The sequence below is a fragment of the Peromyscus leucopus genome, chromosome 1, assembly GCF_004664715.2.
Source record: "Peromyscus leucopus breed LL Stock chromosome 1, UCI_PerLeu_2.1, whole genome shotgun sequence".
NCBI lineage: Eukaryota > Metazoa > Chordata > Mammalia > Rodentia > Cricetidae > Peromyscus > Peromyscus leucopus.
In genome coordinates, this window is record NC_051063.1 from 179,823,902 (window position 1) to 179,840,120 (window position 16,219).

The window sequence follows — 16,219 nt, forward strand, 5'->3', positions numbered from 1 at the left end:
TTGGGCTTTTACTCTGGGCGGGGGGTGGGGGGTGGGGGGTGGGGGGGCTGGGTCCCGCCGTTAGGGTAGTTAGACTGTTCTCTGGGTGGAACCTGACAGTTGGAAGTCCTCAGGGGGAGTGGCCAGGCCATTCGTGTGCCTCGAGGGTTTACAAAAGGTACACCGGTAATCCCAGCGTTTAAGAGATGGAAGCGAGTTTGAAACCTGGGATTTATACAGGGACGCTTGGCTCAATCTGGGAGGAGGGGACTGGACCTGCCTGGACTGAGTCTATCAGGTCGATCTCAGTCCTCGGGGGTGGCTTTGATCTGGAGGTGGTGGGAAAGGGGGGTGGGCTGGGGGAAGGGGAGGGGGCAGGAAGGGGGAGAACAAGGAAATCTGTGGCTCTTATGTGGAACGGAATAGTATTGTAAAATAAAATAAATAAAAAAATAAAAAATTAAAAAAAAAGAATACAAAAAAAAAGAACTCAGGGTGCATGTCTCCATAACCATGTCTAATGTTTTGCAAAATAAATCATAGAATTGCTCAAATAAAAAAAGGGGGGGGGGCTGGAGAGATGGCTCAGAGGTTAAGAGCACTGCTTGCTCTTCCAGAGGTCCTGAGTTCAATTCCCAGCAACCACATGGTGGCTCACAACCATCTGTAATGAGATCTGGTGCCCTCTTCTGGCCTGCAGCCATATATGCAGGCAGAACACTGTATACATAATAAATAAATAAATCTTTTAAAAAAATGAGGATATAATTTCATTTAAAAAAAAAAAGAGATGGAAGCAATAGGATCCGTGAGTTCACGCTTTGCAAAACAGCATGTTGAAGGCTGCACTCCGAGGGGTGGGGAGTTGGGAGATGGAGGATGAAAGAAGGAAAACCTCTCTCTCTCTCTCTCTCTCTCTCTCTCTCTCTCTCTCTCTCTCTCTCTCTCACACACACACACACACACACACACACACACACACTTTTTTTTCCTTCAAACTAAGGACTAGGTACAAGTAGGAAAGAAAAGGACTGGGGTGGCGGTGCACACCTCTAAAAGGCAGGCAGAACTCTGTGAGTTTGAGGCTAACCTGGTCTGCATAGTGAGTTCCAGGCAATTAGAACTACATAGAGAGACCTTATCTAAAAAATAAATAAATAAATAAATAAATAAAATAAAAAAAGGGACAAAAGAAAAGCAAATGAGTACTTGCTAGTATTCACCAGGCTGATGATGTAGTGGGAAAGACAGAAAAATAAACTTCACCCTTAAAGAGACAGAGAGCAGCAGGTATGGAACAGCAGGCCCTGCCCCTCCTCCACTCCCCTCCAGTACTGAATATTGAACCCACATCTTCATGCAAATGATCCATTATGGAGCTACAGTCCCAGAAAACAGCATGTCCTGATGACATCCTTTCAATCTCATCCTGACTTTTCGCTCTCCCTCCCTTCATCGCCGTACTTAACTTTGTTCTCTGCTGGCATCTCCCCCACCAGTCCCCACACGCGTGGGTCTGACAGTAACAGTATTATTACAACTGGTGCTCAGGGTCTGGATTTGCTATTTCCTGGTCCTTGGCCTCTTTTCCAAAGAATTGAAAATAGAAGTTCACAGAAACACAAGAAATAAGATAATTTTATTTGTAGCAAAGTGATATTATAGATTGTGTAGGATACACTATTCAAGATTGACAGTGGGTCATGTGAGCGAAGGTTCTCAGTGTCCAGATTATTGTTCAGGACTTCCTTTTATGGGACTCAAGGGAAGGTGGTGCCGGTTACTAGGGATGTAGTTTGGGTGATTCTCTACTTTGATTGATAGATTAGGTCATCTATTCATTTCCTCTACCATGCATGTCCCTTTATAATGCATATGATTTTAATCATACATGTGCCCAATTATGCATAGGCATAAGGTGGTAAATAGGAAGTTCTCCCTAAAAGGTTGCAGTTTTGCCTTCTTGTGCATGCGTCCGAAACTAGTTCAGACTGGATTGGCTCTTTCATTGGCACAGCACAATTTGGTGAAAACTTCCTGGTAATAATCCTGATCAGGCAGCTCGAGCTTGATGGAGCCACTGAAGAGAGTAGAGCTGCCACAGTGCCAGTGAATATGGTGATTTTTCTAAGTGGGTAACGGCCACTCAAGATATTGGCAGCTCCTTTCATGCCGCAGCAGCCATTCAAATAACTTTTCAAAAAGGACCTTGCTTTGAATGCAGAAATAAAGGACATTGGAAAAATGAGTGTAAAAAATCCAGTAATCCTGTCCCTCACCTTTGCTCATGACATAAAAAAGGAAAACTTTGGGCTAAGGAATGTTGATCCAAATTTGACAAGGATAGTAAGCCTTTAAGCTCCTAAGGGGGAGCCCTAGAAGAAGAATCATCCAGCCCTAGAATCAAGGTGGGGGGAATTGACTCAGACAACAAGAAATGAACCAGGCTCAAAATCAGTTTCTAGTCATTCAGGAGTAACAATAGGATCTAATGCAAATGAAATTAAGTTCATTAGCTTTATGGACAAGACCATTCTCAGATGATGGACATAGGATGAGCTTATACACTGATGACTAGTCCTTTAGAGCAGTGATTCTCAACCTGTGGGTTGAATATCAGATACCCTGCATGTAAAATATTTACATTAGATGCATAATAGTAGCACAATTGCAGCTGTGAAGTAGCAATGAAATAATTTTATGGTTGAAGGTCACCATAACATAAAGAACTGTATTAAAGATTTGCAGCATTAGGAGGGTTGAGAACCACTGTTATTTTAGACACTGGGGCTGATCATTCAGTTATTTGTCAAGAGCAATGGCCCCACACTGGTCAATGTCTAGTGACCCACCTTTACAAGGTATTGGAGGTCAATAGGATTCTTTAAAAAGTACCAATGTCTTAATTTGGACTGATAAAGATTCTTCTGGCACTGTGCAGCCTTACATTGTCTCGGGACTTTTATAAAATTTGTGAGGAAGAGATATATTACAACAAATGTAAGCAGTAATTACTATGTTACTAATAAATCATCTGATCATTATAACACAAGAAAGTGTAGCTCCTCTAACTGGGGTCATTGATCAAGGGCCATTAATACAGCCTTTATAACTACAGTGGATCTCTGATGACCTAGTATGGATTGATCAATGTCCCCTTCATGACAAAAATTTAAAACTTGCCCGACTTCAAGTAAAGGAATAGTTGCAACTAGGACATATAGAACCTTCAGTTAATCCTTGGACTCAACTATTTTTGTAATTCATAAAAGGGCAAAGAATAATTTTTTTTGAGACAGGGTTTCTCCGATTAGCCCTGGATGTCTTGGAACTCACTCTGTAGACCAAACTGGTCTCAAACGCAGAGAGCCTGCCTCTGCCTCCTGGAATGCTGGGATTAAAGGCATGCACCACCATTGTATGGTTCAAAGAATAAAATTTGACTGTTATATGATCTCAGGGGCATAAATATGACTATGAAAACAATGGTGGCCCTTCAGCCAGGGCCTGCTATGATTCCTCAAGAACATTACATTATTATGATTGACTTAAAAGACTGCTTTTTCTCTATTCCTTTACATCCTGATGATAAGGAACATTTTGCATTCTCTGTTCCTACTTTAAACAATCAACACCCATTGACCCAATATCAGTGGAAATCTTTACCATAAGGGATGAACATTAGCCCCACTATATGTTACTATTATATACACAAATCACTTAAGCCAATGCTGATTCAATTTCCGGAAGTATTGGCCATTATATGGCGGACATTCTTCGCTTCCCACTCACCTAATCAATACTTAAACAAGTGCTTGATTTTCATGGTAAATAGAGCAAAGATTAAACATAGCTCTAGATAAAATTCAAAACAATCACTTTATAATTAATTAGTGTACATTCAAACAACAACAAATTTGCCATCATCCTCTCAGCTTAAAACTTCCCAAACAATGTACTTTCAGCTACTTAGAAAAACTTTGGGCCATGTTAATTGGGTACATTTTTATCTGCCTAATACTACTAAAGTCTTGATTCTGCTCTCTCATTTGCTTTCTGGAGACTTGGTTAAACTCTATAAAAAATATAACACTTGAAGCAGAGCAAGTTATTAGTTTATTAAGTAAAGCTTCTGCTAAAGTTGTAGCTCATAGAATTAATCCCTTACTTCCTCGTCAATTATTTATCCTTCCTGCTTAACACCTACAGGAATTACATATCAACAAAGTATGCTATTATAGAAATTTATGCATGTTATAATTCTCTGCATTGATCCATAACTCCTTATTTACAAGAAATTATACACTTGGTAATGATGGGAAGAGCATGTCTTAAACAAATTACTGGTTAAAGAGCCTACAGAAATGATTGTACCATTAAATAAAATGCAGGTTGGTTATTTGTTCCACATAATTGTCAGGTAGCATTAGCATGTTACTTGAGATCTATAGATAATTATTAACCTAAAGATCTCCTTTTAAATTATCTTGAAGATACCCCCTGAATATTGCCTAAAATTACATCTAAAAATTCTATGGTTTTAAAAACTTTCAATGCTTTTAAAGGATGGTTCTTCAAAAGGACAAGGAGCTTATGTTTTATATACAAATTTCATATCCTTCACAAAAAAGACTGTACTCACCCCTGGTTGTACAACTCACAGTCTGAACTCACTGTAGTCAGTAGGCCTTTTTTTTTTTTTTTTGAGACAGGGTTTCTCTGTGTTGCCCTGGCTATCCTGGAACCTGCTCTGTAGAGCAGGTTGGCTTTGAACTCAGAGATCTACCTGCCTCTGCCTCTCCAGTGCTGGGATTAAAGGCGTGTGCCACCACTGTCTGGCTAATCAATCAGCTTTTATTAGATGTTTCTCAGCCATTGAATATTTTAACTGACTACATATTGTGCTCAAACTGTTTTTCTTTTCTTAGAAACTGCAAACTTTAACCCAACCCTCTACTAATGCTATTTCATAATTATTTCTCTCCCTTCAGATGTCTATATGATAATGGCCTCAACATTTTTTTCATAACTCATATTCATGCTCATTCTAATCTTCCAGGTGTTCCTTAACATCCACTAATACTCCAGCCGATGTGCTGACTTCCTTCTCACCACTAATACTTTCTTTTCAGGCAGCTCAAGCAACAAAAGCAATCTCACCAACTTCCTCACCTTCTTGTACTTTCACACTACTGCCCTCTACTGGTGGAATTAATTCTCAAGGTTTAAAATCCAATGCCGTGTGGCAGATGTTATTAGTATCTCAGAATTTGGACGTTTAAAATATGTTCATGTAGCCTGGCGTAGTGGTACACACCTTTAATCTCGGCACTTAGGAGGCCAAGGTAGACAGATCTCTGAGTTCGAGGCCAGCGTGGTCTACAGAGTGAGCTCCAGGATAGCCAAGGCTACAGGAAACCCTGTCTAGGAAAAAAAAGAGTAAAGTTTATATAATGGTTGATACTTTTCTAATATGATTGTTGCTTCTTCTCACAGGACTGAAACAACTTCAGGTGCCATTAATCATTTATTATATACTTTTTCCTTTCTAGGACCCTCCTTACAACTAAAAACTAATAATGGTCCTGCTTATACTAGCAAATGCTTTAAGGAATTTTGCAATTTATGGAACATTTACTGGAATTCCTTATAATCCACAGAGTAAAACTATTGTGAAATGATACCATCAAATACTTAAATGGCAAATTTAAAAAATAAAAATGGGGGTATAGACACCCATGTAAACCCCATATACAATGCTACATTTAGTTATGCTAACTTTAAGTTTTGTTTTGTTTTGTTTTTGGTTTTTTTTTTTTTTTTTGCTTTAAAGGATGTTTCTTCTGTTGTACAAAAGCATTTTGCCCTAGTGGAGATACAGCCTAAAGTATATTTTAATAGAAAGATCTAAGCACTAATCAACGGAAAGGGCCAGATGCTCTTCTAACATCAAGGCAAGGTTATGCAGCCCTTCCCTGTGTGTTTAACATTCCTGGTTCCTCTAGTGCTTGTCTGTGAGCACAAGGACCTCCATGTCTCCCACAGGGGGCAAGCTGTGAGAGTTTACAGACTTGCCTCACTTCTAGCTGACTCTGCTTTGTGCTTGTAATTAAGGATGCGATGTGAGCACTCAGCTTCCAGCTCCAGCGGCAAAGCTTGCCCCTTGTTCACATGCCTCTGCTCCACCATCATGGCCTCTTATCCCTCTGAAATTCCAGGGCAAAATAAATTGCCTTTCCTTTAAATTGCCTTTGGTCGTGGTGTTTTATCGTAGTGTGGTGGTTTGAAAGAAAGTGGCCCCCAAAGAGAGTTGCACTATTAGGAGGTGTGGTCTTGTAGGAGGAAGTGTGTCACTATGGGGACAGGCTTTGAGGTCTCTTTCTCAAGCTTGCCTCAGTGTGACAGTCAGTTGACCTTCTGATGCCTGCAAGATGTAGCACTGTCAGCTCCAGCACCATGTCTGCCTGCACACCGCCGTGCTCCCCTTCATGATCATAATGGACTGAGCCTCTGAAACTGCAAGCCACCACCTCAATGACATATTTTCTTTGTAAGAGTTGCTATGGTCATGGTCTTTGTTATGCCCAGATTGTGACCCCCCAAAGAGACCACCGAAGACCTTGGATGTCCAGAATGCAACAGCGAGGTTTATTCTGCAGATACAAGTCTAGACAGGGACTCATTCTACACCCAATACAGTGAGGCAGGGAGGTGTCCCTCTTTCTTGGGGAAGTTAGTTTTTATAGGCAAAATCCATAAAATTTCTTAGAGGGGAGGGGGTTAGTACGGGTCCATCCTTGATTGGTCCAGTTTTTCCCGGGCCTGGACTTTATCTTATTCTAGCTTGTCTGTTTGCCTTGTCAGGAGTTTTACAACTTCTCTCCGGGGTCAGGTCATATTATCTCTGGAGAGGGGCATCTCGTGGTTAATTGGTTACCATTAGACATCCTGACTCTGTTCTTTTGTTCCTGGGGCTGGCGCCATCATTTCTGGGGACTTGAAACTGGCCTGGGTCTATCTATATTGAGATATCTTTGTCTAAGGCCCCCTTTTTGAGACAATAGAGTGAGGGTCTTGTTGTGCCTAGATCACAGTCCCCAAAGCTGCTACTGGAGACTTTAGGTACAGAATGCAAAAGTAAGGTGTTGTCTAAGTATACAAGCCTCCAGGGAGGCTCTTCTAAATCTCTCACTCACAGCAGGGAGGTTGGAAGGAGCACTCCCCTTTCTTTGTGAGGCTAGTTCTTAAAGGCACAGACCATATAATTTATTTTAACCCGCCTCCCTTTTTAGTCTTTTGGTCGAATATCCTGACTGTGTTTTCCAAAGTCCCTGTAGCAGATACAGCCACCTGGGGAAAGGGGGTCTAAGTTTTTATCTACACTTATGAATCCTGGTTTAAGCTTCTCTCTGTCTGTAGGGGATAGAGTGGGGGGTTTTACTGAGGTATCACAGTCTTCACAGGAATAGAACCCTGAACTAAGACACACAACAACAGAAACATGGGCAAAGAAGAAGGTATTCAGTGTAAAAGACAATAATTACGAGAGGATGTTGCCGGCTCAAGTAGACTGGAATATTGTCAGGAAAAACTGGTTAATTTGGAGTCCTTTCAGCTTCCTTTACATTTCAGTCTGCTCTTTCTTTCCCTCTCATATTCTCACAGCACAGTGCAGTTCTCCAGTGGTGGTTGGAAGAGAGATATAGTAACCAGAGCAGAGGCATCAGGAGTCTTGATAATAATTTAGTGCTTGCTGTTTGGTATGGAATGTTTGTTTTAAGTCATTCAGGGAGTTTCCTTTTTTCTGAGATAAGAGTCTTCCTATGTAATGCTAGCTGGCTGGGAACTTGCTATGTAGAGCAGGCTGGCCTTTCTCTGCCTCCTGAGTGCTGGGATTAAAGGACTGTGCTACCACACCTGGCTGAGTTGTCTTTACTAAAGAGTATTTTTTGTATTACTTTTAATAATGTGTATGGGTATGTGCACATGTATGCAGGTAGGTGCTTGTGGGGGCCAAGATGTCAGATCCCTTAGAGCTGGAGTTAGAGGCGGTTGTGAAGTGCCTCACAGGGTTCTGGGAACTGAACTTGGGTCCTCTGGAAGAGCAATGTGCACTCTTTACCACTGAGAAATCTCATCTCTCCAATTCTAGGGAGTTTCCTTTTAAACCTCTTCTTTAACAAAACGAAAAACAACAACAAAGAAAAAAACCTCTTTGTTGACTAAATAGCTGTCTAGAATATTCAGATAGAGCTCTCCTCTAATTATTGACTTATAATTTTGTTGTGCTATTAAAATATGGTAGCTATGGTGGGCAGTAGTGGTGTGTGCCTTTAATCCCAACACTTGGAGGCAGAGGGAGGCAGGCAGATCTCTGTGAGGCCAGCCTGGTCTACAGAGCTAGTTCCATGACTGCCAGGGCTACATGCAGAGAAACCCTGTCTCAAAAAACAAACAACAACAAAAAAACCAAACAAAACAAAATGGTAGCTGTGGTGATTTAATTTCCACCTTTTATTTTCAAGTATTTTTATTACCTTTTATTTTGTGTGTGTGTGTGCCTACATATATGGAGGTCAGAGGACAATCCACAGTCATGGGTTCTCTCCTACTGTGTGGGTCCTGGGAGTCAAATTCAGGTTGTCAGGCTTGGCAGCAAACACCTCTATTCATCAAGAGATTCATCTGTCCCTATTTTATTTATTTTGAGATAGGGTCTCATGTAGCCCAGGCTGGCTATGATGACTATTTTTGATTGTCAACTTGACTACATCTGGAATGAACTAAAACCCAAGTGACTGGGTACACCTGTGAGTAATGATTTGATTAATCATTAGAAGTGTGGAGACCCACCCTAAATCCAGATCTTTTGAGGTGGGAAGATGCACCGTTTATCTGGCCACACCTCTTGCTGGCAGCTTGCGTAAAGGACAAGGAAGAAAGAAGCTTGCTCTTTGCCTACTTGCCCTCACTCTTGATGGTAAGTTCATCCCTTCACTGGCGTTAGAGCCTACTTCTTTGGAATTCTGGCATATATTGAAGACCAGCTGAAATATCCAACCTCATGGACTGAACAACTACTGGATTCCTGGACTTCTATTTGGAAACAGCTGTTGTTGGGGTAGTTAGATCATAACCTGTAAGTCACTCTAATGAATCCCACTTATATATAGATTTATTCTATCAGTTCTCTTTCTCTAGGGAACCCGATGACAATTACATTGGCCTGGAGCTTGCTGTGTGGCTGATCCTTGTGTCTCCATCTGCAGATTGCTGAGATGCCAGGTGTGGCCCACCATGCCTCTCCACACCTTTGCTTTTAAAACCCATTTAGGTCATCCTCACTGTCTGAGGAAGTAATACATAAGAGGATGGCTGCAGGCAATCAGACAGGAAGCCATGGTGATGAAACTTGGGAAGAAAGTGCCCCAGGCAGAGATGATAATGAATGGCCAGCTGTTAAATGGTCTAGTAAGGTGTCCATATTTTGTGTGAGGCTTAAGTTGAGCTACGTTGAGAAAAAATAGCTAAGTTGAGCTATTTTCTCTGATCCTGACAAATATTTTTAATTCTGCAGCTTCACCTTCATGTTCCTGAGTCCAAACCCATCAGAAAAACACACATAATTGTCATGGTGTGGGTGTGTAGGTTCATGTGTGTCCATTGAATGAAGACTCAGAGGCACCTTAAGAATGATTCTAGGCCGGGCAGTGGTGGCCCACGCCTTTAATCCCAGCACTCGGGAGGCAGAGGTAGGCGGATCTCTGTGAGTTCGAGGCTAGCCTGGGCTACAGAGTGAGTTCCAGGACAGGCTCCAAAGCTACACAGAGAAACCTTGTCTTGAAAAACCAAAAATAAATAAATAAATAAATAAATAAATAAATAAATAAATAAGTAAATAAAATGAATCTAGCCTTTTGTGACTGCAGGGGATCCAGTCTCTAAGAACTGAAGCACTTTCCCTTCCTCTAGGGCATTTTTATTTTTCCTCATATTTACACTTTAGCCAGTTGATTTTCATATATTCGAAACAACATGAATGAAGCTTCCAAAAACCCAGTGCCAAGTGCAAATGCAAATTACTCAATTCACCAGATACCACAGTTTTTCAGGTTTCCTGAACCAAGTTTTGCATAGACTTTTGTATCCTTGGGAGACTCTCAGACAAGGTTCACATAGGGTGACAAGAGAAACAAAAGGTAACTAAATAACTGCTTCAAGCCACAGGAAAATGTAATGGAATTCAGCTACTATCACAAAAGCTGCTACTTGGAAAGGTCAAGGACTTCTCCAAAGGTCAAGCCATGGCTAAGAAGTCTTGGCGATATTTTAGCTTTTGTATATATATTAGCCGATTCCTACAATGATATCCGTATATATTATGTATGCTTCCAAGAACTCATAACAATGTATTTTATCTAAAATACCTATCAAGCATCCAAGGCCAAACGATCTCCTGAATTAAGGTAAATTAAGCTCAGACCCTCCTTTCTTATACAACCTTACTGAGATTTATACTACCTTTTTACCTTTTTCTGATATATTGACCTCCTCCTTTACCACTCCCCTTTTGGGTTGTAAAGGAAAGCCTGACCGTCACTGCCTGAGGAAATCTCTTGTCTGTCTTTATGACCCTGCAAGAATTCAAGCCTGGTGACCTTTCTTTAGCTAGAGCACTGTTGTTGCATGGGTATATAAATCTGTAAAACTCAGAGACTGAGAGAGGATTTTGACTAGAGAACTAGATGGAGAACTAGAAGAATGAGATGGAAAATGAGAAGAGTGGGATGGGGAAGAATGAGATGAGAAAGACGAAATGGGGCAGAACTAAGATGAGAGAATTAAGATAGCTCTTAGAGGGGACAGCAGATAATTATAGAGAGAAATCAGACAAGAAAGGAGATAGGCACGAGAACAGAACTGTAGCAGTGTAGATAGAATTTTATTCCAGAAGAGTAAAGTAGACAGACGAAAGAGCTCGGTGTGCTTAGATTCATTTCCTGAAAAAAATTCTTGCTATTCGTAGCTTCTCTTCTGGGCCCCTGGGAAGAAGATTATTAGGACTGGGCCATAATAATATTCGAGAAGAAACAAAAGATGGATTAAGGCTAGGTGCTAGCACTTGGGAGCCAGGCCAGGTGTAGCCCAGTGGGAATTCTCCCCACATATTGTTTTTGAACTTCAAACCCTAAAGTTCCCCTTCTTTATTACTTCTGATCCAGTTGCTGAAGCTCTATGATAAATCTAAGTATTGCCCAAAATTGCCGTTTCTCACTGATGTGGAATTTATTTCCCCATCCATCGACTCGGATTTCCCCGACTGTTCCATTAACAAAATCTGGCAGAAGTACTGATTTGTGATTTCTGAGTCTGTGTTATAACCCACTTTGCAGATTTTACGGGGGTCTTCTAAAGTATTTGTTATTGGGACATCCTTCCTTCTGAAACCCACCTACCATGCTCAGATAATTTGGAGTCGTACAGTATGACTGAGCTCCCAGCTTGCGGCCAACATCACCGCCAGTCAGGGAGTGTATTATTTTGGAGACTGAGGCCCTCGCAGGAATAATCCACCTTTCTTTCACCGCTTCTAACCAAACTCCGTGAAAATCTGGAAGAACCACCCCGTAGATACTCCTGACTCCATTAATAGGAGGAAATAAATTATAGATGCTATAAGTTACTTCTTTACAATTTTTAAAGATTTATTTTCTGTATGTGTTTTGTCTGCATGTATGTGCACTATGTGTGTGTCTGACACCTGTGGAGGTCAGAAGAAGGCACTGGATGCCCTAGACTGGAGTTATGATGATTGTGAACCACTAGATGGGACCTGGGAACTGAATCTGGGTCCTCTACAAGAGTAACAAGAGCTCTGAATGGATAAACCATCTCTCTAGTATTGGGAAAAAAGGGGCCAGCTAAAGAAACCCACCAGAGGGCCTGGGGAGATGGCTCAGAGGTTAAGAGCACTGACTGCTCTTCCAGAGGTCCTGAGTTCAATTCCCAGCAACCACATGGTGGCTCACTGTTGTGCCCATATTGTAACCCCCAGAGAGACCGCCAAGGACGAGCATACCAGAATGCAAAAGCAAGGTTAACTTCTGCTACAAGTTATGACAGGGAACTCATCTCAAGCCATCTCAAGTGAGGCAGGGAAGAGTTACTCTTTCTTGGGGAAGTTAGTTTTTTTTTTTTTTTTTTGGTTTTTCGAGACAGGGTTTCTCTGTGTAGCTTTGCGCCTCTCCTGGAACTCACTTGGTAGCCCAGACTGGCCTCGAACTCACAGAGATCCACCTGGCTCTGCCTCCCAAGTGCTGGGATTAAAGGCGTGCGCCACCACCGCCCAGCCTGGAAGTTAGTTTTTATAGGCAAAACCCAAAAAATTTCTTAGAGGGGAGGGGGTTAGTACGGGTCCATCCTTGATTGGTCCAGTTTTTCCCGGGCCTGGACTTTATCTTATTTTAGCTTATCTGTTTGCCCTGTCAGGAGTTTTACAACTCCTCTCTGGGGTCTGGTCATGTTATCTCTGGAGAGGGGCATCTTGTGGTTAATTGGTTACCATCCTGACTTTGTTCTTTTGAGTTCCTGGGGCTGGCGCCATCATTTCTGGGGACTTGAAACTGGCCTGGGTCTATCTATATTGAGATATCTTTGTCTAAGGCCCCCTTTTTGAGACAATAGAGTGAGGGTCTTGTTGTGCCTAGATCGCATCCCCAAAGCCACCACTGGAGACTTTAGGTACAGAATGCAAAAGTAAGGTGTATTCTAAGTTTACAAACCTCCAGGGAGGCTCTTCCAAATCTCTCACTCACAGCAGGGAGGTTGGAAGGAGCACTCCCCTTTCTTTGTGAGGCTAGTTCTTTTTTTTTTTTTTTTTTTTTTTGTTTTTTTTGGAGACAGGTTTTCTCTGTGTAGCTTTGCGCCTTTCCTGGAACTCACTTGGTAGCCCAGGCTGGCCTCGAACTCACAGAGATCCACCTGGCTCTGCCTCCCGAGTGCTGGGAATAAAGGTGTGCACCACCACTGCCCAGCTTGTGAGGTTAGTTCTTAAAGGCACAGACCATATAATTTATTTTAACCCGCCTCCCTTTTTTTAGTCTTTTGGTTGAATATCCTGACTCTGTGTTTTCCAAAGTCCCTGTAGCAGATACAGCCACCTGGGGAAAAGGGGTCTAAGTTCTTATCTACCCTTAGGAATCCTGGTTTAAGCTTCTCTTTGTCTGTAGGGGATAGAGTGGGGGGGGGTTTACTGAGGTATCACACTCACAACCACCTGTAATGAGATCTGGCGCCCTCTTCTGGCTTGCAGGCATACATGCTGTATACCTAATAAATAAATACATCTTAAAAAAGAAAGAAAGAAAGAAACTCAACAGAGCTAGTGAGAGAAACCCACCCTGGATTTGAGACCTGAGCCAGTGAAAGAAACATTTTAGTCCTGAACCCCAAACCCAGAACATACCATGACCCTGAAACCAGTGCCAAAGAAACACACTTTGTCACTAGAATCAGAGCCAGTGAAAGAAATGTGCCCTGGCCCTAAAATTAGAGCCAAAAGGCTAAAAAGGACCAGTGAAAGAAGCACAGTTTGGCTCTGAAATCAGAGCCATCTCTGCCCCTGACCAACTGACCAGTGAAACCAACCAATCTCTGAGCACTCTAACCCTAACCCCAGAGCCAGTGAAATAAACACACCATGGGTCTGAGACGTGAGCCAGTGAAAGAAAGACTTTAGCCCTGAACCTAGAACCAAAGAAAAACAACCTGACACTGAAGGCAGAGCCTTCAGAAATGCACTTTGGCCCTAGACCCAGATCCAGTGAAAGAAATATGCCTTAACCCTGAAAATAGAGCCAAAAAGCTAAAAAGGGCCAGTGAAAGAAATACAATTTGGCCCTGAAATCAGAGCCATCTCTGACCCTGACCAACTAAACTAACCAATCCTTGAGCAGAAAATCTCCCTGGGAAATCGCCACTCCTAAGAATCCCTATATAAAAGCCCCTCTGCCTATTAGGTTGCGGGCTGTGCTTTCCCACCCCGGCAGAGGTAGCCACTCTCCTGTACTACTCCTTTCCAAATCTCTCTCTCTCTCTCTCTCTCTCTCTCTCTCTCTCTCTCTCTCTCTCTCTCTCTCTCTCCCTCTCTCTCTTTCTCTCTCCAAGACAGAGTTTCTCTGTAGCTTTGGAGACTTTTCTGGAGTTCAGGCTGGCCTTGAACTCACAGAGATCTGCCTGCCTCTGCCTCCTGAGTGCTGGGATTAAAGGCATACACCATCACTGCCTAGATAAATCTCTTTCTCAAAAGAGTCTTGGGTGAAGATCTTCATTTGGTGACACAGAACAGAAGAACCTTGCTGAGATGTCCCTTAGGGGGGCTGAGCAAGGCTGAGCAGAAAAAAAAGTAACAACTTTTCTCCAGAGCCAGAGGAGATTGCTGCATTTCTGCAGGGGTATCTCCTTTAGCAGAGTGTAGCAGAAGAGGCAACATCTTGGGCCAGAGAGAAGAAGAAGCAGAACTCTGCTAGAAAACATCCTTAAGGTAGAGGAGTTGAGCAAAGGTCAGCTGTAACAGCACTCTCTAGGAGAGGAGCAAGATTACTATTTGCTGTGGGGAGACCATCCCCATTGTACCCCAGCTTCTGGTATCACCTGACTTCCCAACAAGTCAGGATACCTCTCCTTCCAGAGCTGAGCTGTCCTATTATGGCTCTAGGTGTAGCCTGGCTTCCTGACAAGTCAGGATACCTTTCCCTCCAGAGCTGAGCTGTCCTATTGTGGTTCCACTCTCCAGAGCTGTTAACACTGGCATCCAGCCCCCATAAATTACTTCTTTGAGGATATTTTGAAGCATCAGAAAAATGAAACAGGTGTGTAGAACTTCACCACCTGAAAGTATTTGCTTTTGAAACAGGATATCTCTATGTAGCCCTGTGTTGTGGGATATTTGTACACTGTGTGAGGATATTATTGTGATTGATTTAGTAAAGAGCTGAATGGCTAATAGCTAGGCTGAGGTATAGGCAGTACTTCTAGGCACAGAGAGAGGAAGTAGGAGGAGGTAATTGAGGTGCATGAGACATGGAGGGAATCGGACATACAGAATGAAAGGTAAAAAGCCATGAGGCAAACCATAGTTAAATGGGTTAATTTAAGTTATAAGAACTAGTGATTATAATTAACCCATTTAACTATGGTTTCTTATAACCATAGTTAAATGGGTTAGTTTAAGTTATAAGAACTAGTGGGACAAGCCTAGGCTAAGGCCAAGCTTTCATAATTAAGTCTCCATGTCATTATTTGGGAGCTGGCTGGTAGGACAGAGAAAGACTCATTGTATATGGTGCCCCACATTGGGTGCCAAAGTGCTGTTTTACCTTCATCACAGTGACTGCACTTTAAACTGCTAGCAGCCCAGCTGCTCAGGCCGTAGCCTGGGGGAATTCTCTTTCCCCAGATGATGGCTGTGTTGCTGCTGCTGCTAAAGGTAGCTTTAACTAAATCTCTGTCATTCTAATAAAACTCAAGATCATAGGCTAGGGTAAAAATCTAGGAGCTCCGAGAGTTAGAGTAGTAAGTGGCTAACTTTCTCTCTTTGCTGACATCCCTGGAACCTTCTCTCCTTCCACACTGCACCAACTTAAAAAAAAAAAAAACATTCTAACTAGACATCAAAATACTATACAATCCAATTAAAAAATGGGCTAAGGAGCTAAACAGAATTCACAAAACAAGAATCACAAATGGCTGAAAGACATTTAAAGAAATGCTCAACATCCTTAATCATCAGTGAAATGCAAATCAAAACGACTCTGAGATACCACCTTATACCCATCAGAATGGCTACGATCAAAAACACCAATGACAGTCAATGTTGGAGAGGATGTGGAGCAAGGGGAACACTCCTCCACTGTTGGTGGGAATGTAAGCTTGTACAACCACTGTGGAAATCAGTATGGCGGTTTCTCAGAAAATTAGGTATTGAACTACCTCAAGACCCAGCCATACCACTCTTGGGCATATACCCAAGGAATGCTCAATCATATCACAAAGATACATGCTCAATTGTGTTCATAGCAGCACTATTTGTAATAGCCAGAACCTGGAAACAACCTAGATGCCCATCAACTGAAGAATGGATGAAGAAAAGGTTGTACATATACACAATGGAGTATTACTCAGCAGAGAAAAACAATGAAAGCATGAAATTTGCAGGCAAATGTATGGAACTATAAAAAAA

At 42.1% G+C, this 16,219-nt stretch overlaps 1 protein-coding gene across 1 annotated transcript in view; it reads left to right on the top strand.

Moving 5' to 3' along the window:
- The window catches only part of Znf329 (zinc finger protein 329), an 81,097-nt gene that overhangs the window by 682 nt on the left and 64,196 nt on the right, over positions 1-16,219 (top strand). The window lies entirely within an intron of this gene.